Here is a 22,128-nt window from a genome sequence, read left to right as displayed (position 1 = left end):
CCCTTTTAGCGGCTGAACCGTCACCACAGACACAATGAATTGTGAGATTAAAGTTTAAAAAAAAAAAAAAAAAACTCATCCTGCAGATGTCTGCTGAAGGCTGTTCCACTGGAGAGTGTGAAAGGTCTTTGTGTGCATGTAAGCCTGTGTCTGTAAAGCCAACAGCCTCACATTTGTTCTCTGGTCATTAGTCCTTAGTATCCCTTTTTAAAAAAATTAATGATGAAAGTTATCACGCTCAAACCTAAGCAACCTCTTTGACAAGCTCTAGTTGCAGAAATAAATGAAGAAATGGAATAGTTAGGATTTCTCTTGAGGCGGAGAAAGGAGAACTCCAGATCAAGCCGAACTGTGTGACTCAGGGCCCCGGAGAAAATGTGGGTAGAGGAAACGTGGGGTGGGGCGGGGGGCGGCTTCCTGGATTTCTGTTGCAGGAAGAAACCACCGATGAGAGGGAGGGTAGATAGGGGAAGGGTGAGGAAGGGAGCTGAGAAGGAGAGCGAGGCCAGGGACTCTGCGCAGGGCCTCCTGGAGGAGAGGAGGGAGGGCGGGTAGATGGATAGAAAGCTGGGCTTTCTTTGTTTTGTTTGTGTGGGCAGGGCTGGGCCGTGAATACGCCTGGTCTGCACTGTGAGGTCAGCTGCCCAGCGAGGTAACAGCTGGCACCTGTGTGCGAAATGCAGCGTGCATTAGCAGCATCATTACTTAGCATTAGAGCATTACAAAGATAATTAGAGAAGCAGAGGACAGAGGGAATTGAAACCGCAGCCCCCTTGGCTTCTCAAACGCGCAGGTTACAAGTGTAATTTCAAGGATTTACAGGGCCACCTTGCACCGAGCAGGAAGGCTGTGACTTGAGGAGAACTCCAAGGAGACTGTAACTGTCGCCCAGTGCGGGGACCGGGCTCCTGTCCAGTCCTCAACTTGGCTCAAAAGTCAAATTAAGGTCACAGGTAATAGGTCAAAGAGCCTAGCACTATTTTCTAATATCCAAACTAATTCTACCTAGATAGAGCACGGGCATTTCTTTTTTTAAAATGGTATTTGGTGTCTGATAGTCGCCTGAAGAGACAACAGTTGCTAAGCTGCTACCTAGTTGCTGTTGGACTATGTAGTAGGATGTTCCGCTCAGTCCTCACAACAGCCTTACCAGATCACGTGATCGGTAAGAGCACGGGGGCGTTTCTTGGCATTTGCTTCCCTGTTTTTTGATGTTTGTTTGTTTCAGCACCAGAGGTGCACCCACGGTGAGGGCTTAAGTTCTACCCCTTAGCCACATCCCCAGCCCTGCTATAGGATCTTTATTGGTTTAGTAACGACTTGGGCTTACTCTGCCTGGTGCCTGGAGGTTAAGAAAATGTCACCAAGCACTTAATTCTAACAGAATAGCAAGGGGGAACTGAGTGATGTCTTTGGTTTTCTGTAGCCTGAGAATTCGGTGTATGCTGGCTTTCCAGACACACATTCTTTTTACATATGGGTTCGTTTTGGGTCAAAAGTGTTAGATCAGGATTGATGGGGGCATCTTGGAAAGGAAGAGATGGACACCTCCGGAATCAGAATTGTTCCCAACGACTACAGGACCACAGTCTTTCCTGGAGTAGAGACTGCACTGGTGGATCAGGGGGATCAGGGGCTTACAGGGGCAGGAAAGGAAGGGGATGAAAGGTCCCTCTGCAGTTACAGAGTGGCAGGCCTCCTGGGATCCCCGACATTGGGGAATTCAACTTTCCTGTCTAGAGCTTTTTCAGTCCACCTGAGTGAGGCTTTAGTCATTAACCTTCAGAAAGTAAATTTCAAAACAAGTATAGTGTTTCTTGAAAGTATTCTTTCAAAAGATGCTTTCTTTAAGATGAGTATACTAATTCAATGGTGAAAAAAAACATCACAACTTTGATCTGTTAAACTTTGTATGAAGACAATGAGATTTAAAAGTAGGAAATTCAAATTTGAATCAGGTTTAGATGTGGGTACCACCTAAGTCAGTAAACTCACTCTGCTCCCTCTTCTGACGTTGTAGTAGTTGAAATCAGAGATGACATTTTAATTCCTGGTGTCATGCTGGATTGATTTAATGAAGTCAGGTTACAATGTGTTATCGTTAATTATCATTAACAAAAATTACTAACACAACTGGGTAAGTGTGTGTGTCCTGTGTTTTAGGAAATGTATAAGCACTCCTTGTCTGATTCAGTTATTATGATGTAAGCCCTGGCTCCTACTCCTTTCTCTGCACAGAAGCCAAGGAAGCCTTGTCCAAAATCAGTGAGGTGAAGTCCTGCCTATGATGAACATCTTCTGGTGGCTTCTCAGCATCCTTTGGGGGCTTCCGCTGCCTCCCTGACCTATAGCCTGGCAGTGCCTGGGCCCGTGTGGTACGCACCTATACCATCAGTCCACAGGTCATCTCTCCAAGGGTTTTTTTTTTTCTTTTCTTTTCTTTTGTTCGGAGCTGGGGACTGAACCCAGGGCCTTGCTCTTGCTAGGCAAGCGCTCTACCACTGAGCTAAATCCCCAACCCCTCTCCAAGGGTTTGTTATCTATAGTCCTACTCACCACAGCTGACCTCGGGGTCATGGCATATTTCCTTCCTTCACCTATAATACCAGTTTCCCATCCCTTGGCTTAGATGTCTCTATTTCCCTCAAACCCTGTTCTCTTCTCTCAAGGCACCTCACATTCTGTAAACTCACTTTATCTTTTGTTTGTGGACTTGTTCACTTTGCCTCCTAGTCCATAATAACAAGGAGGGCGGGGGACATCCTCCATGTGGCTCCCACTGTAGCCTCAATACCTGACATTCTGAGGACATTCAGTGTTTGTTGGATTAATACATAAATGCTCTCAGAGATAGGAACTGATATTATCCTCACTTAGTAATGGAGGAAACCAAGGTTCAAGTTACTCAAGAGGACCTAGAAGAAGGTCATAACTATCTTAAATTGTTACCATTGGTTGAAACCAAAAACCATAGGACAAACACATGATCCTGAAGAAATGCTCAAATCTGGACTCTATGGAAGGGCAGGAATGTGGTTCAGTGGTAAAGCACTGGACTAGCAAACACAAGGCCCTGGTTCTCTCAGTAGCATTTAACAAGAAGGAGGAAGAAGAGGAGGAGGAGGAGGAAGAGGAAGAAGAGGAGGAGGAAGAGGAAGAGGAGGAAGAGGAGGAGGAGGAAATTGACGATGAAGATGATGACATTGGTGATGTATTTGTTAAAGAATGAACATATCCTCTGAAGAAGTTCAGTTGACATCAAGGCAGTACTCCAGGTCTATCAGACCGACCCAGCAGCACATACATTTACTCCAGCCACACTGGAACCAGTGGACATACTTTTGTGTCTGCAGATGCTGTGTTTACCCATAGTGTCAGAGTTTATATTTTTGTTTGTTTGTTTTCTTTGAAAGTATTTCTGAGCATTGGATCATTCAAATGGTTACACTTTTCTTCTGGGAATATAGCTCAGTGGTTGAACATTTGACCCATCAAGCACAAGACCAAGGGTTCATTAAACAATGAAACAAATCAAATATCAGTTCTTTTTAAGCCGTGTGGACAGAAAGCATGCATTTGATCATTACTGCTCTTACCCTCAGAGCCAGGCAGACAATGCCTTCCCATAGAAGCCATACACAGCCACAGACGAAAGACGCTGCTTGCCGCCTTCTGAATCTTCACATCACTTGTAAGCAGCATTACAGAGGAGAAATTGACACAAAGAAGGTTCCCTTTAATCACCTGGTACCTTCAAAGCCCTGGGAGCGCTGATGCCCAGATGCTAAGCAGATGACTTTGGGTCACAAGGAATATGCCTGTCGCTGGGCGTTATCTTGATGTAGCTTTCGCTCCTCAGCTAAACCTGTAGGTCCTCATAGGGGAAACACAGGAGGCTTTCCAGTAAGAGCCTGGAGGTTTCAGAAGTAGCTTTCCCCGCAGCGAACTAAAACTTCTCATTTCCTTCCGGCAGGAACCAGAGGAAAATACAGGAATTGATTCATGCAGAATACAAGCCACCAACCCCAAGAGGGAGGGGCTTTCCTGAAATACGTGAGTGTCTCTGGTTTCACATGACGCTGTGTATGGTTTATCCTTCACAAACCACAGGAGGCTGAAATGGTCATTTCCTGGCCCTCCAAAGGTGGTTTTCCAGTGAGGCCTGTGTTCTGACTAATCAATGTTGCTTTTTTCCCCCCTCTGAGTCTTCCTGCTACACACACAAAGCTGACTTATGGAGGGTGGAGAGGTGACTGTAGAGAGCTACTTTCTGTCAGTCTTGCTATCAGTCATCTCTGCCTGTTGTGAGACTTTCAGTTGCAAAGACTCCCCATACAGCCTGTGTGGAGGAATATTCTCAGTGTATTACTAGGTATAAGAGAGATGAATTCTTACATATACTCACTGTCCTAAGAAGTTGGTGATATACATACTTGATGGGGACAGCACTGGGTAGAGATCGTATGTTGCTTTTAGTTCCCAAATCTCTTTTCCTTACACACCATATACTTTGTTATACACATTTGTGCCAGGGGAGTTTTCTAGCCTTGAGACTTTCAAACATATTGCTGCTCACGGAGGCCAAAAGGTCTGTTTGCTTCCCTGTCTAAGATACATTGATTATTTTCCTTCTCCTGGTTGTAAATATTGTCCAATCCTGGGGCTGGAGAGTTGGCTTAGCAGTTAAGAGCACTTGTTGCTCTGTCAGAGAACATTGGTTCAGTATCCAATACCCATATGGTGGCTCACACCCATCCATTTCTAGTTTCAGGGGATCCAACACCCTCTTCTGACCTCCTTAGGCACCAAACACAAATGTAGTACACCTACGTATGTGCATGTAAGCAAAACAGTCATACACATAGAAATAAGTAAATGTAAAAATGCTGAATTGTTCATTCTTGGAGGCACTGGCATTAGCAGAAGCCACTGAGGCCCTAAAGAACAGAGTCCTGGACCCTGGGAATCTCTAGTCTTCTAACTATAACCATCTACCTGCAGAAATGCTGCAATCTTAGGAATTGTCAGCAAGCGAATGAATAGTTTACAGAAGTTGAAGGCCCAAATTTTACTAGACTGAGCAAACATTCTCAGGAGGAGATAACCTGTCACCAAGTGGACTCTGGTTGACATGGTGGGTAGGAGGGTAAAAATTGTGAGCTGCTCTCAAGATTCTAGGACTGAAATGGTCAGCATGAGGACTTTGGGAAAGAAAGTTTGAGTCTAGAACTGTCATATTCTCTCTAATATTGCTGGGGAGAGGAAAATAAGCCCTAGGCAGAAATTACTGTGTTTTAGGATTTGCTCCCTTACAGGAGAGATGGACGCAGGTGATTCCTGGGGACAGACATCAGCAGCCATCTGCATCACGCGTGCGCACACACACACACACACACACACACACACACACGCTTGCACACTCTCACACATGCACACACACGCATGCATGTACACACATGCACACACGCATGCTCTCTCTCTCTCTCTCTCTCACACACACACACACACACACACACATACACACACACACACTGTCATTGGTCTATCCTGCACTAAGAATGAATGAATTAGAGTCCTAGTTCCCATGTCAGTGTCTTGTGATTTGGGTTAAGCAAGCGACAGTCTTAAGCCAAATACCTCCAGGCACCCTAACAAATCATTTCTTGCACGGAAACAGGCTTTAGACTCACTTCCCCTGAGAGACTGGATGAACTGGCCAAGCAGCCCACAGAGTACACCTAAAGCTTCTCCCGGCTGAAGCCAGAGAACCAAAACACTGAAAGGAAAGCCCAGAGGGAAAGTGCTTGCTTTTCACCACACCCCACACCTGAGTTGTAACAAATAATGTTATATAATTACTATTTTTTTTAAAAGCTGTCATTCTTTTCTTTTGCTATTTCAAGACAAGGTTTCTCTGTATAGTCCTGGCTGTTCTGGAACTCCCTCTGTAGACCAGGCTGGCTTCGAATTCACAGAGATCCTCCTGCCTCTGCCTCTCAAGTGCTGGGACTAAAGACATGTGCTACACATCCCTACATCTTTTTTTTTCAATATGACCTGAGGGGTTGGGGATTTAGCTCAGTGGTAGAGCCCTTGCCCAGGAAGCACAAGGCCCTGGGTTCGGTCCCCAGCTCCGAAAAAAAAGAACCAAAAAAAAAATATATATGACCTGAAAATAGACAATGTAAGTGGAACTGTCTAAGGATTTCCCCTCTCCCCCCAGAATAAGTGCCTAAAGAGAAACAATGTATATATGTATGTATATATGTATGTATATATGTATGTATATATGTATGTAACCAGCTCCAGTAGGACAAGAAGCCTGGACTACTTTCTGACAGAATTAAAGTTTGCACCATGCTTATGACTAGGAGAGATGCTTGTGGAGAGTGCGGCCTCTGAGGAAGTTGAAGGCTGAAGTCTGTACAAATGTGGTGCCACTCAGTGAGAAAATAAGTGAGATTCAGCCCCACCTGATTCCTTCATGGGAACATTTGTTCACTGTTCATGGGACATTTTCCTCAGTGCTGGAGAGAAAGCCAGGTATGGTGTGGTCACATTAGGTGGCCTGGTGACAGTTATCCCACGTTTCCAGGACATTCTGGTCCTGTCTGGGTTGGTATTTGCCTCAAAACTTCCCTCATCAGCACCGCGTCACGCGGGTGATCCTCCAATTTACCTGAGGGCCTCAGACGAGTAATGTATAACTGGGGAGAGCCGGGCTCATAACGAGATAAGTAACAAACACTGCGAGCCTATTAGAGGGGAAAATTGGAAAGGTTGCAGCCAATTATTAATGAGTCACAAGAACATGACACGTCTAGGGAGTGCTTGGATGATACAGAAGACTTCACCTGTGTGAAGATCAGAGGTGGCTGCTACCCTCCAGCCTGGGGATGATTCTAGCCATGGCAGATGTGTGATAGCCTGTAGTGGCAAAAAACAAGGAAACAATTTGAGCTAACACGAGTGATAATAGGATTTTTTAAAAATTTACTTAGAGAAACTTGCATTTTTCTTTTCTTTCTCACATACAAATTACATTCTTTATTTAAGCTTGAATCCAGCAACCTAGGTCAGAAAGAGAACAATAAAATGTGAGTGTCTCATCTAAGCCACCAAAAAAGCTTTGCTCTTAGGAAAACGAAGCCACTCATTCTATTGAAAAGGGCAAGGACTTCTAGGTTTGGTGGTACACATCTGTCAACACAACCCTGACAGGAGGACAGGGTGTCCCAGCCTACCAGGGCTAAGTGATTAATAGGAGACTAGAACTAATGAGAAGCCACCAGAAACCCAGGGTGCAGCATGGAAGGGGGTCCTTAAGCTCAGGCTCCTGCTAGTACAATGGGAATGGGGGGCTCCTTTAATTCGATGCTGACCTCACCCTAGCTCAGCATTCTAGTTAAGGTGGTGGGGGCGGGGGTGCACTTTTTCATTGACCGCAATCAATTAAAGATGTATGGGCTTCCCAAATAACAGCCCTAGCCACACGGAAGCAGCCAGGCATCTACTCCACAGTCCTCCATAAGGATTCTCAGAGCCTTTAGGCGCTTCTCCTTATTTCCAACCATGGATAAGGAAGTTACTTCTTGTTACTATTGAACAGCTCTTCTCCATCTGCACTTTGTAAATGTGGAGGAACAAAAGGTGATGTCTATACTCTGTGTGTGTGTGTGGTGTGTGTGTGTGCGCGTGTGTGTGGTGTGTGTGTGTGGTGTGTGTGTGCATGTGTGTGATGTGAGTGTGTGGTGTGTGTGAATGTGAGTGTGTGTGCATGTGTGTGAGTGTGTGTGTGAGTGTGTGTGTGGTGTGTGTGTGGTGTGTGTGTGGTGTGTGTGAGTGTGTGTGTGTGGTGTGTATGTGTGCTGTGTGTGGTGTGTGTGTGGTGTGTGTGGTGTGTGTGTGGTGTGTGTGAGTGTGTGTGTGAGTGTGAGTGTGTGTGTGGTGTGTGAGTGTGAGTGTGGTGTGTGTGAGTGTGAGTGTGGTGTGTGTATGTGCATGTGTGTGTGGTGTGCGTGTGCATGTGTGTGTGGTGTGTGTGCATGTGTGTGAGTGTGTGTGTGAGTGTGTGTGTGAGTGTGTGTGTATGTGTGGTGTGTGTGTGTGGTGTGTGTGCGTGTGGTATGTGTGTGCATGTGTGTGAGTGTGGTGTGTGTGTGGTGTGTGTGTGTGCATGTGTGTGTGGTGTGCGTGTGCATGTGTGTGTGTGGTGTGTGTGCATGTGTGTGTGGTGTGAGTGTATGCATGTGTGTGTGCATGTGTGTGAGTGTGTGTATGAGTGTGAGTGTGTGTGTGCGCGTGTGTGTGTGCGCGCGTGTGTGTGCTGGTTGCAGGGCTGAGCATCTATCCCAGGCTTCGCACATGCTACACAAATCCTCAGCTCCGAGCCACAGCCCAGCCTGTGTCTTTTCGACCTTTACTTTCCTGCGAGCACTTGCGGTTCCCCTTTAGTCCTTCTGAACCCCTTTCCTCTTATCAAACTCATTTCCCTTTAGTCAATACGATGATTGGTTTCTAGACTTTCCATCCAGTCATCCGCTCTAGAGTTTAAAGAAACACACAGTCCATTCTCTACAAACACAGTTCTTTCAGTAAGCATGGCTTTGGTTTCTGTGGCATTTCAGGAAAGGTTGAGGCACTTTAGGGAAAATGCAAAACTTGTTTTTTGTTTTGTTTTATGTTTTTGTTTTGTCTATGAATCCTTGATTATTTTGCTGTTACAGCATAGCTACCAAAACCTCCCCTTTTACATACATCTCCTAATTTCTAATGCTATAGTAGTCCCACTTGACTAATTAGACAAAAGAGGCTGATCAGGAGGAATCTATAGGCTGGCTAGTGGCTATGGGGGTTTTTCATGACTATACTGCTTAATAGAGTCACATTATGAAGAACACCAACAAGACCCGTCTTCTGTTTGTTTTCTGTTGCTGCAAGAAACACTGTGTTAGTTGTCATTCTGTTGCGGTGATAAAACAGGGCAACTTGTGGAATAAGGAGTTGATTTTGGCACATAGTCCCAGAAGGATTAAAGCATATCACGGCAGGGAGGCCTGACAGCAAGAGCGAGCATGACAGACAGTGGGAGTCAGAAGTTGAGCATTCACATCATCAACCGCAGGCAGCAAGCAGGGAGCCAATCAGGAGGCTATAATCTCGCAAGGCCATACTTCCTTCATCAAAGCTGCACCTCCTTAACTTCCCCAAATAGCACATCACCCACTGGGAACCAAATATTTAAATACCTGAGTTGATGGGGATGCTTCTCATTCAAACTACTACAAACAGAGGGACCAGAAAAAAACCTGAGGTAAGGAAGGAGCTTACTTCATCCTAACATTGCCAGGTAACTGTGCATCACTGAGAGATGTCAAGGCAGGAGCTCAATTAGGCACCTGGAGGTAAGAACTGAAGCAAGGACCATGGAGGAACCCTGCTTACTGGCTTCTGTTCAGCTGACTTTCTTATACATCCTGGACCATGTGCCTTTGGATATTATTGACTATAGTAATCTGGGCCCTCCTTCATCAATTAGTAATCAAGAAGAATGCCAACAGACATTCCATAGGCCAATCTGATGGAGCCAGTTCCTCAACTGAAGTTCCCAGGTTATTCTAGTTTGTGTCAAGTTCACAATAAAAAGGGGGATAGAGAGACAGAGACAGATAGATGAAGAGAAAGAGGGGAGAAAGGAGAAAGGAAAGGAGGGAAGGAGAGTGAAGAAGGGAGATAGATAGATACATACATACATAGATACATGATACATAGATACATAGATACATAGGTAGGTACATAGGTAGGTACATAGATATATAGATATATACAGAGATAGATACATAGATAGATACATGATACATACATAGATACATAGATACATACAAGAAACTAGAATAACCTTGTTATTGGGTTGATATTGGGTAAACTGGGATTTTGGTAACACAAAACACGGATAAGGGAGACCTACCACTGTAGTCAGTTGCAACAGGAAAACCAACAATGGTCTGAGAAACTGATACAGGCTGCGTTTGCCACTGTGCACCTATTCTCCGTCTTCAGGCAGCAGCTGGTCCTGGGTTTGCTTCTCTCCCCTGATGCCCACCTTGCTTATGCAAAGAGTGGGCACCACTTGGCTCTGCATCAGCTCCAGGGCCAATTAGCCAGCATCATATATGCCCTGGGCCTCAACAGCAAGTTCACATGTGGGCGCATGATGCAATCTGTGTCAGCAGGAGCCAGTGGAGAAGCTTCTAGAGCTCTTACCTAGAGGAGTCCTTCTGGCTACAATTAAGAAGTAGTCACTAAGGAAGCTACCCATAAATAAAGTCAACCAGAGAAAATCAGAGATGAGAGGTAGAGAAGAAAGATGCATTTCCAATGTGAGGTCAACTTTTAGACCCCTCTTCAACAGGAAGCATTGAATCAGGGCACAGCATCTTCAGGCTCCTGCTTTGGAGAACCTCTTGTGGCTGGACCCAGCTTAGATCAGAGGGGATGGCCATGGTTACTCCCAGAATATGCTATAAGTCTATGACAATGCATGATGAAACAAGTGTGCCTTTAGGGAGAGCGAGTATATGCTATACCTTATGTCTTCTGTGCTAGTTTGCTTTCTTTTGTGCTGATAAAAACTGACCACAGTGAACTCAGGGTGAAAGGGTTTGTTTGGCTTACACGCCCTTTTCACAGTCCATCAGTGAAGGAAGCTAGGGCAGGGGTCCTGGAGGAAAGTTGCTGACTGGCTCCCTTTCTTCAGCTTCCTCAGCCACCTTTCTTACATAGCCCAGGTACACATGTCTAGGAATAGCACCTCCCAAAATGGACTGGGCTCTCCAACATCAATTAGTAAATTTAAAAAACTGCCTCAGCTAGATGTTGGTAATGTACTTTAATTCTAGCACTGGAGAAGCAAAGGTAGGCAGATTTCTGAATTCAAAGCTAGCCTGGTCTACAAAGTATGCTCCAGAACAGACAGGGCTACACAGATAAACTCTACCTCTGTACATTCCCACCCCCACTGGAACAAAAACCTCATGGATATTCCAAAGAAGGGGAAATGATTATATTGTTAGAGAGAGGTAGGGAAGAGACTGGAGTGGGGAGATTAAATGGAGAAGAGGCTGGAAGGTAAGAGAGGGAACATGGGAAGAGGCAACCAACACACACACACACACGCACACAGACACACACACACAGACACACACACACAGACACATACAGACACACACACACAGACACACACACACAGACACACACACAGACACACACACACAGACACAGACACACACAGACACACACACAGACACATACACACAGACACACACACAGACACATACACACAGACACACACACACAGACACACACACACACACATACCCACACAGACACACACAGACACACACATACCCACACAGACACACACAGACACACACACAGATACACACAGACACATAGACACAGATACACACAGACACATACACACAGACACACACACAGACACAGAGACACTCACACACACAGACACACACAGACACACACACACACACACACACACACACACACACACACAAGAAAGACATCTAATTTGAGTCACCAAATAATGGGGGAGACAATCTTACACCACCGAGGAAAACCACCAATGTGAGGAGTAGGTTAAATTTTGATGAGTCACTAGCCAAAGGAACCCCATGGAATCCCCAAATAGGACAGGCTCTGGTGAAGGCTATTAGATGCTATCCACAGACTGATGGTAAGACTTTATTGATGAGAACAACATTGATGCAGCTCATCAAATAAGTAGAAATCAATCTAGAGGCTACACCCATACTGACAAGCATTTGTAGTACCGGAGGGTACTCTGAATGGGAAATCTTCATCCAATCCCTCCCTCAAGGTCTCATGGATCCAGGTGAAGAGGAAGCAGAAAGATTGTAAGAGGAAACTTCCATACACAACAGGACTAATACACATAGAAACCCACAGAGACTGTGGGAACCCGCAAAGGACCTGCACAGGTTCAAGCTGGACAAGGTCGCAGGAATCAGAGATGGGAAGTAGACACATGCCTTCACTCCTAACCAAGAAGCTGGCTGCAGTTGACAGCTGCTGGCAAAGGAAAAAGTAGTTTTCTTTCAATGGAGTCTCATTGGGTATATAAGCCACACTAGATGGCCAACACAAAACTGATATTTCTGTAGACTTCTGATCTCATTTTGCTTTGTTTTTTTGGAGGGAGGTTCATATTCGTCTCTTGCTTGTATTTTTTGCTTTCTGTGTGGGTGGGGGGGCTGTCTTTCGTTGCTGCTGTTTTTGTTTTATTTGTCTTTTAAAAAGAGCATGGAGTTGGAGAGGTGGGGAGGATCTGGGAGAAGTTGGGGGAGGGGAAATCACGGTCAGAGACTATTGTAATAAAGGTTTCTTTCAATTAAAAGCTAACAAACAAAAAGAAAATGCCAGGTGATATATCATCTTAAACACCACCATGATCATCACAGAGCAGAAGACACTCAAAGCAAAGTCACAAGGTTTCAGAATCACCCTAAAAATCCGTTAGAAAGAAACCTCATGGGGTCCAAAGTCTAACACATCTACCTTCCCTTCAGAGGAGGCAAGCCACTGCTTCTTCAGCGCAGAACTGTCTAGAGCGTTTCACTTCCAAGTAGGAACTCGTGGAGAAGCAAGACTTTAAATGCAAGAGACATTCTAGAAGGCACATGGGAAAGGAGACCTCTCCAAAGAATACCAGACTTGCAACTCTCACCTCTACTTTCTAGAGGTGTTCATGGTGTCCCACTCAAACATCAACAGCCAGGTAAAGCCACCTGGAAAGTAATATCCATCCTATTGTCTTTCCCTTGGCATGTTAGGGAAGTCGTAAGAAACCTTTGCAGACATAGAATCTGTGGTAATTCTGAAACAGACTTTGATACTTTTTTTTTTTCCCTTTTCTTTTTTTCGGAGCTGGGGACCGAACCCAGGGCCTTGCGCTTGCTAGGCAAGCGCTCTACCACTGAGCTAAATCCCCAACCCCTGACTTTGATACTTTCAAGTGTAATTGCCTTGCAAGGCAAAGATTTGGTGGTCCACAAAAATGGTGAAAGTCAATGATAAAACTAACACTTGTGCCATTCCACATGACCATAGCGAACCTTGCAAGATGAGCGTTTTTTGCATAACCTTGCCCAAGGGGAAAGAACACAGTTACAGTTTCCATCCTCAAGACACAGGAAGGAAAGCGTCCCTGGGGAACTGATGAGTCATCCTAAGGGAGAGAACTGGATCCAGTTAGCACCCTCTGAGCACACTGACTCCAGACAGAATAATCTACACAAAGACCCTGTTAGCTATTTGTCCAAATCTCCCTCTCCCTATCTCCCCAAGGCAGACTACTGCAATGTTTCTGGATCTGAGCCACACATACCTAGATTTTTGTTTGTCTAATTTTTATTTTTTGAGACAGGGGGTGTGTGGGGGTCTTGCTATATAACCCACACTGCTTCCACAGCAGACTTTCTCTCCAAAGTTATAAGTGTGAGTCGCTACGATCTGATTCAACCCCCGGTTCTCTCAACGGGTAGTCCTATGTTTCAGGGGTACGCTGTTCTACTCTCCTTGCCTCAGTTTCCCCAGCTTTGCTATGAAGGTGACAAGACAGTGCTTGTGGAGGAAACTGTGGTGAGAGTTAGCAGTGTGGAGAGGCAGAAGGGCAGAGAACAGGTGTGTGGTCAGTACCAGTGACTGCCGTGCTGTGCTCGCCCACCCTTTGTTATTTATGCAGTGCCTGTGATACCTGTGTGCTCAGATTATTAAAAAGCACCACTCTCCTCTGGGCACCCCAAGGCTGTATAGAATGCTTGGGGTGTCACTTTGATCTTGTCTGTGTTGATAGTCAGCAGAAATTAATTTGCTACTAGGTTTGTTGGTTCCCATAGGCTTCAGGGTCTCACTTAGCAAAGACCTTGAGCAAAAGAAAAAAGACGCAGTCGATGTCAGTAAGTGAATCTTAATGTTTGTCAAAGTGGGCGCTGATTCAAATGCAGTAGTCTGGGCTAAGCAACTCGGTGGAAAAGCCTACCTCGGTAATCAGGTAGAGGCTTGCTTGACACTTTACCTTCCAGAGAAGAAGTTGTGAGAATGGGATTTTCAGAGACCAGAAATTCACACCAGAAAAAAACAAAAAAAGTGCACGGATATCTCTACAACAAACTACGTCATGTACTGGAGAGTGCCTGCTTGTCTGCAGAGTTTTACACTTCTTAAAGAATGGGTGGGGGCTATCTGGGGACTTACTGTTGCTCCAGAATAGAGCAGCACCCTTTCATGATAAGAATATTACATCTATTTTCTGCTGAGAGCTCAATAACTGTGATTTGCCATCAGGCAGCTCCAGAGAGTCATGAAAACCATCCACTCATCTTTCAGAAAGTAAACTGGCTCAGAAAATGGGCTCTGGTAGAGCTCAGACAGGATGAGGCACGTTTGCGTTAGTGTGGCCATAGGCTCTGCTAATACTCAGTGCACACTCGAGCAGCCCCCCCCCCGCCATTTTATCAGTCATAATTAATTTTGTGGCTGAGGTACAGAAAGAGATTTAAAGTGATGTTTATAAAGTGAATTAGCCTCACCTTCATCTTATTTAGAGCTCTCCACTGTGAATACACTCGGAGTGTAATAGAGAGGCAATTTATGAGAAAGCTCTCCGGTGCCCTCGGTTCTGGAACCTCAAGAGGGTTTTATCAGTTCAGTCGTGTTCCTCCTCCGGGACAAGAAGACAGACCACATGGCTCCAAAAATAACAGCTTTACTAGTTTTTTTTATTTCTTTAATTAAAAAAAAATAAACTTCATTTGATATGTATGGGCGTTTTGCCTGTATGTATCTCCTAGAGTTTGCAGTTACAGATGATTATGAGCTACTGTGTAGGTGCTGGGAATTGAACCCTGGTCCTCAGGAAGAGCAGCCAGGGCTCTTAGCTGCTGAGTCATCTCTCTAGCTATAACACACTATAACATTCTTTTCTTTTCCCTTCTTTTCCTTTTTAAGGCGAGCCAGTGCTTAGCCCTGAGTTCAACCCCTAGTATCAAAGTAAAGAATTTTTCTTTTAACATGCTTTGGTGAGGATCCATAATGAGGACAAGCCTGAGTGAGCCAGGTTGGGGGGGTGGTGGTCGTCGGTCACTGGTTCCTACACAGGGCTGGCATGAATGGAGTTGTAAATGCCACCTGCCTCCAGGTACATGAGGCTGCTTACAGCTCTGTTGTCTGAAATAGAGCCAGGGAAGCCTGCCTTCATTTCTATTTCTACCCCTACCCTGTCTTTCAACCTTGAAAATTAGATATTGCCTGTGTCTCCCAACTTTCTATGGCCATATCACCCTAAATGTGCCCAATCTCATCTTAATAATTTTAAAACTTACCTCTCTTGGCCTCCATGGCTATGCTACAGTTCAGAGCTTTGCTGTCTTCCAGGACCCATCCGTTCAAAGGCCTGGTTCCCAAGGTGGTACTATCGGAAGGCAGCAGAAGTTCTGAGAAATGAAGCCAATGAGACCTTTAGGTCAGTGGCCTTTCTCACCTTACTGAGCAATGAGGGAAGAATCAGCAGAGGCTGCTAGACTCAGTGGTAAGGATGATCCTTCTCTTGATATTTACCATGAATAAATACTACTGTGAGGGAACGAGAAATCCATGTCACTTTTATGGTTTCACCCTAGACTGCAAACATTAAGGCCCCACTACGTTGTAAGTCCTTAGGTAAGACAGAAAAGACAGACAGGGAGCCTGGCTCAGTTAGGAGAGTGATTGCCGTGAACTTACCTGAGCCCATATTTTAAGAATCAGGCATAATGGTAAGTACCTGTCATTGAAGTTCTGGGAGGGAGAGACTGCTAGCCAGCCAATCTATCCTAACCAGGCCCCAGTCCTAGGGAAAAAGGCCTTTTTTATAATAACGCACTGAAGAATGACAATTGCCGTTGACCTCGGCATGACACATGCCTGCACACTGAAAAAAGAAAGAAAGGAAAGGGGCATTAAATTATAGGGTTTGGTGCTATCCATGGTTCCAGGCACGCGTAGGGGTCTCACAGATATGACATTTGAGTCAGCTCTGCTCAGACATTACTCATGACAGTCTACCTCAATCTCCTCTCCTTCACTGTCACCGTCAGGCTAACTGAAGTCCGACTTCAGCCATTAGTTTCCTAAGTGTCCCTGATTGTTCAAGGCAGTAGATGAGCCTGGTCTTCTCCTTGCTTGATCTCTGTGTAGGGTCCCTTCTTGATGCCTCTTCCTTTCTGGCTCCCATTTATTGCCGAAAGGACTTCTCTCTTCCTCCTCTTCCTCCTCCTCTTCTCTTGTCTTCATCCTCTTCATCATATCTTCCTCCTCTTCCTACTCCTCTGCTTCCTCTTTCTCCGCCTTCTCCTCTTCCTCCTCCTCTCCTCTCTAGGCCATTCTCTCGTCTTCTTGTATTAACAAACTAAGCATCACTGGACCTCAAGTTCTATTCTTGTGGCCCTAATATCTTCCCTGCTAACTACTGTAGCTCTCAAGCCAGTAAACACCTTCCAAAGCCTTCCTTCTGGTGTCCAGACCCAGCCTTCCAATGTGAATGCCTTTCACATACCTCTTAAACTAAAGGAAAACAAAACAAAAACAAATGGCGTACTCTGTCCTGCTACCTGTTCTTCCCTGTTCCTACGGTCAAAAGCATTCAAGCAAAGATACTCCGATGAGAGTCATTAGTATTATCTTAGCTTTTTCATTCTCTCCCATCCGATACCCACATTACCACCCATGTAATCAGATCAGTCCCATCTGTTATGACAGCCAGGCCTTACATCTGACCCCTGTTGACAATGACTGGTTCAAGTGGTTGGTTTTTTGTCAATTTGACACAAACCTAGACATAGCTGGGAAAAGGAAATGTTAATTAAGAATCATGCCTCCACCCAATTGGCCTGTGGGCAAGTCTTCAGCAATTGTCTTGATTGATGTTTGATGTGGACCGGCCTACCTTCTGTAGGTGATGCGGTCCCTGGGCAGGTGGGTATAGAAGAAAGCAGGCGAAGTAAGCCATGACGAATAAGTCAGTAAGCAAAGCTCCTCCATGGCCTCTACTTTAGTTCCTGTCTTTTCCAGATTGCTTTTCATTGTGGTGCTTTATCGCAGCAAGAGGAACCTAACTAAAACATTGATCTTGGACTTTTCACCCAGAGAACCATTTTTCCCAAGTGCTCATTCTGAAACAGAAGTCCCACCTGTTTTTTTTTTTTTTTTTTTTTTCTTGCTGGAATATCTTTACTGCCTCTCGTAGGAGTTAAGTATCTGCTCAAGCTTGGAAGACCTTGAAACCCGTTCGCAGCCTCCTGCATCAACTTTGATCTGTCCTGCTAACTTTGGACGATTACAGTTTTCCGAAGTTTAATACCTGCTACCTTCTGCCTTGCAGTCTTGCCACACACACCACTCTCACCTGCTACTTTTCCTTAGCAAGTTGTACCGAGCTTTTCAGATAGGCTACAAGCTGGCCAGGGGGGCACATGCTTTTAATCTCAGCACCCATGAGGCAGAGGCAGTCACGTCTCTGCATTCAAGTGTAGCCCGGCTTATAGAGAGAGCTTGTCTAAAACCAAAGGCACATGAAAAGAAAAATGCAATGTAAATATCACTCCTTCTAGAAGTCTTTCACAGTTATCTGTCAGAATTAGTATTTCCTTTCTCCGTTATCATAGCCTTTATAAATATTGCTACTTACATGCATTATTTCATAGTAATATGGTTCTCACACAGGAGTCTAACCTCCGTAATTTTAGAGCGTTTACCTAGTCACGTACCTACCCTTCAGGCATGTTGCTATGCAAGAATTTCCTTTTATAAGATTTACTTACTTTGATGTTGTGTGCTTCGGCATTTTGCCTGCATTTACATCTGTGTGAGAATGCCAGATCCCCTGGAACTGGAGTTACATCTTCAAGCTGCCACGTGGATGCTGGGAACCGAACCCAGGTCCTCTGGGAGAGAAGCCAGTGCTCTTCGTGGGTCTTTCTGCTCAGATGGGAAGGTGTTCCGGGAGCTCAGGAACATGGCTCTGAGGGGGGATGGTATCCCGATGGGAGGGTCTACTGAGAAATGGGAGCCCAGGAAACACACAGCTCTGAGAGAAGCCTCCTCAGCAGAGGGGTTGCAGCTCCCAGGAAGATATCCCCAGCTGACTGAGGAGCTGAGAAACCTCAGCCCTGCACTCCTTCTGCTTCTTTTCTTCTTGGCTTCTTCTGCTGGGCCACACCTGTAGGAAGTCTCATAAAAGAAGTTTATTGGGAGGGTCCGGGGTGTGGAGGGACAAATCCAGTGGTGGTTGCCTCTGCTCCAAGTTGCCACCAGCAGGGAATTGAGCAAACACAACCTTTATATAGGGTTTCTTTAGGGTTTGGGGGCTTTTCAGGATAGGGATTGCCAGGGTGAGGTTTGATGGCATTTTAAGTCTTGAGTTTGGGGGAGCTCAGGGATTCATGGATTTCTGTGGAAAGCTCAGGGATTGGTGGGATCTTGTTTAGATTTTTCAACTATGATTAGCATAATCTGGAAAGGTTCTATTGAGGGGCCGGAAAGACTGTTATGACCCTTTGAGAGGTCTTGGGGAGTGGCCTGACTGACTGCTAGAGCTCCTCGGGCTGGGGCCTGGCCACGTTTTTGCTTTAAGGGTTTACAAAGTTTAAAAAGTATATAAAATATGCTAAGTTTACAAAGAGAGTCCACAGTTGGGAAGCCTTTTGCTGTTACTTGAGTGGGCGCAGAACACCCAACACTCTCAAGTGTCGAGCCATCTTTCTAGCCCCACCAGAAGTTCTCCAGTTGTTGATGAACAGTAGGATACGTGCGGATATGTGCAGACCGTTTGGGCTATCCCGATTGTTACAGTGCCCAGTGTAGTGCTATTAGGAAGTGGTGGGAACCATAGCGGAGGGGCCCGTTCGGAAGTAATTAGGTCAATAAAGGCCCAGCTCTTGAAAGGAATTGACGATGCTCTCTCATGGAACCCTGGACACTTCTTGAGAGAGGGATGTTAATGGAGGAGCATGAAAACTCGCCAACTGTTGGCTCCTTTTCTCGTTGTGTGATCACTTCCTCTTGTGTGAATAGCTGTTTGGATGCCATCTGCCAGGTTGTGAGATTGCCAAGGTGTCTACAAGATAGCCAGCTCCAAGCTATGGAGATTTTTTTTTCTCCACTCACCGAACTAAATCAACCTCTTTTCTTTAAAAGGTTCCCAGTTCCAGGAGTTTTGTTGTAGCACTGGAAAACTAACAGAGAAGCAAGACTGAAAATAAGTGAGAAGAGTTAGAAACGTCAGTTCTTTTTTTTCCTGGCCTCCATGACTAGGGCAAGGCGTGACTCAGCTTTGCCCTGTGTAGGAATGAGAAGAGGCCGCTCCCTGTAGTGTAATCTGCGGATGGTTTTTCTTGTTTTCATACCCTTGTAGAGACTGTTTAAAACTCATGATAGCTTTTTATAAGTTTTTATAGTATTTATTGACATTTGTTCGTGTGTGTGTGTGTGTGTGTGTGTGTGTGTGTGTGCGCGTGTGTGTTTCTGCGTACACACCATTGCATGTGTGTGGTGTGTGGACAGCTTGTAGGAATCTTGTTTTTTCTTTCCACCATGTGAGTTCTGGGGATTGAACTCAAGTCATCGTGTTTAGCAGCAAGTGCCTTAAGCTGCTGAGCCATTTCATTGGCCCACATGGCATCTTTCTAACTGAGTTTTTTTCCCCCCCTAACCAACTCAGTAAATCTCCACGGCTCAGAACTAAGAATATTCACAGATGGGGAAATTGAACCCGGCAGTAGTTATAGGAAACAGATCTCACACGATGAAGAAATATGGGCTTGGTTACTGGGCCTACTTAGGGTTGATTTGAGAAAATAATGAGCTGTGGTTCTGACAGGTCTCGTGGATTCATGCAAAGTACTAGACCCCAGGGATGAGCGTTTAAGTGTGGGGCTAGTGTCTCTTAAGTGATAAACTACTTAAAGAAAGTTAAAATTGTCCATTACTGGACGCGAAACATAGTCATTAAATTTGAGACAGTTAAAATTTTTATTTCTTACAGCCGTAGGTCCCACATGGGCAAAAGTAGTCTTAGAATTGAATCCTGCACGATAATGAATTTGGCTTTCCTGGATCTCATATACAATATGCAGCGTATTGATTGGGAGTCCAAGCCTGCAAATTCAAATCGTGATTTGGTGGACCCAGTGAATTCTTCAGAGGGCCAGGATATTCTAGCTCCCCAAATCTTCTCTGCACACCAAGGAAGCCCTCCTACCCTTCCTGGCAGGCTATTCCTGTTTCTTTGTTTTAGCAAAATTGGGTATCATGCTTCAAACCTATAGCCCTTTTACACCTGTAATTAGCTCTATAAGTAGGGTCAGGCCCCAGAATGTTCTGCAAGTTCAAGTGCTAGAGGATTATTATGTGATTAATAACACGGTTGATTGAATTGCCATTACTGGATGTGGGTTCTCTCCACTGAAACAAACCAACTTGGCTGAGGCACTTCTATAAAGGTTCTTATCTCAATTTTTTTTTCTCCGTGTTAATAGAAATCACTGAAATAAGTTTGCTTTGTACAGCTGGGTACCGGTAACTCTTCACCATTGATTAACTCACTTTACAAGAGTTAACACATAGGATTGTTACATTAATAACTAAATTAATTACACTAATAATAGCACTCTGATGGGACCCAATGAGCAAGAAATATTGGTGCCATAATATCTTTGTAAGAGATAAATGCACTAATTCTTCAACCACTAAACCTTTGCTCCACACTGTGGGAAGAGCAGTGTTGATTAGGTCCCCTAGTCATGGTGCTATGGTAGCATCATTAGAAGGCAGGCCTCATGGAAGGTCTTTAGATCACTGGCAGTGTGTCCTTGATTCATGGGACCCTAGCCTTCTCCCTTTCTCCCGTCAGTGTTTAGCCTTTGCCACCTTCCAATGGCTTTGTTCTTGGCACATCACCATTGTGATGTGCTCCTTTGTGATAAGCCTGCAAGGTGTGGACCACACAAACATGAACTGAGACTCCAGAACCCCAAGAACTGTGAACCAGACTGAACCTCTGCTTTTCACAAGGTCCTCTGGCTCAGGTATTCCATTTTCCTGGTGTAAAAGAAGATTTATTGGGGGAAGGGGAGAGGAATGAAGACCTGGGAAACCGTAGAGGCAGCAAGCAAGCCATGGGGGGTGGGAGGGGCAGAGACCCCAGTCAGCAGGAAGCAGTTTAAAGAACACAGTAACCTTACTCCTGTCCTCCATCACCCATTCCTGGTTCCTCTGGTATTTTTAAAAATAATGGCAGAAAGGTAATACCTAGATTTTATTTTCATAAGAATCTCTAGGTACCTTTGAAGGCATTATAAGTTTCCTGGGAGGACCACGGGGTCCGAAGCTTACATGTTCTCAAAAGGAAAAAGCTAGGGATTAGAGAGATGGCTTGGAGGTCAAAAACACCAGAGCACCTGGGTTTGATTCCCATCACCTATGTAGCAAGTCACAGCTGTCATTGACTCCAGTTCCAGGGAATCTAACACTATCACACAAACAAATGCAGACAAAACACCGATGCACATTAAAAAAAAGAAGGAGGAAAGAACTGTTGTATCATATGCCTTATGGGAAAGAACTTTCTGTGGTAGTATTTATCCTCTCAAGTCCCAGGTGATGAGAAAGGCTTTAGGTGGGGCTTCATTAGTCTCCAATGGGCTGAGTTGTCAGAAACCATTCTTCTATTTGAGCCTGACAGATGTGAACCAATGGATCACCAAGAGTGTGTAGCAGATGTAATTACCAGTTTTCACACTACACTATATATAGCAAAGAATAGAAACTCTGATGAGGTTATACAGACAATGGGGTGATTACTTGGCCATGTGGTAAGGAATTACTAAAAAATAACAGTTAATATTTGGTGACAATATCTGTTGAAGACGGTGGCTTGGTCCCTGAGAGTAGTGTCAATGATTACCCAAAGTCTCTGATGATAGAAAAGGGTCCTTTCAATAAAGTGGACAAGAAGTGGCTCTCTATCATTGAGCCACTGTCTTCAGTACCCCAGGACTT

General features: G+C 44.9%; 1 long non-coding RNA gene across 1 annotated transcript; it reads left to right on the top strand.

The window, feature by feature from the left end:
- The first annotated feature begins 562 nt into the window (after positions 1-562).
- Positions 563-4,050, top strand: LOC134478932 (uncharacterized). Its single transcript, XR_010051702.1, has 2 exons — positions 563-953; positions 2,239-4,050. It is a non-coding gene; the product is annotated as an uncharacterized LOC134478932 (long non-coding RNA).
- Positions 4,051-22,128: the final 18,078 nt, after the last annotated feature.

This window comes from Rattus norvegicus, chromosome 5 (assembly GCF_036323735.1).
Source record: "Rattus norvegicus strain BN/NHsdMcwi chromosome 5, GRCr8, whole genome shotgun sequence".
NCBI lineage: Eukaryota > Metazoa > Chordata > Mammalia > Rodentia > Muridae > Rattus > Rattus norvegicus.
Note: the sequence above shows the minus strand (reverse complement) of the source record. Positions and strands in the feature narration are given on the sequence as shown.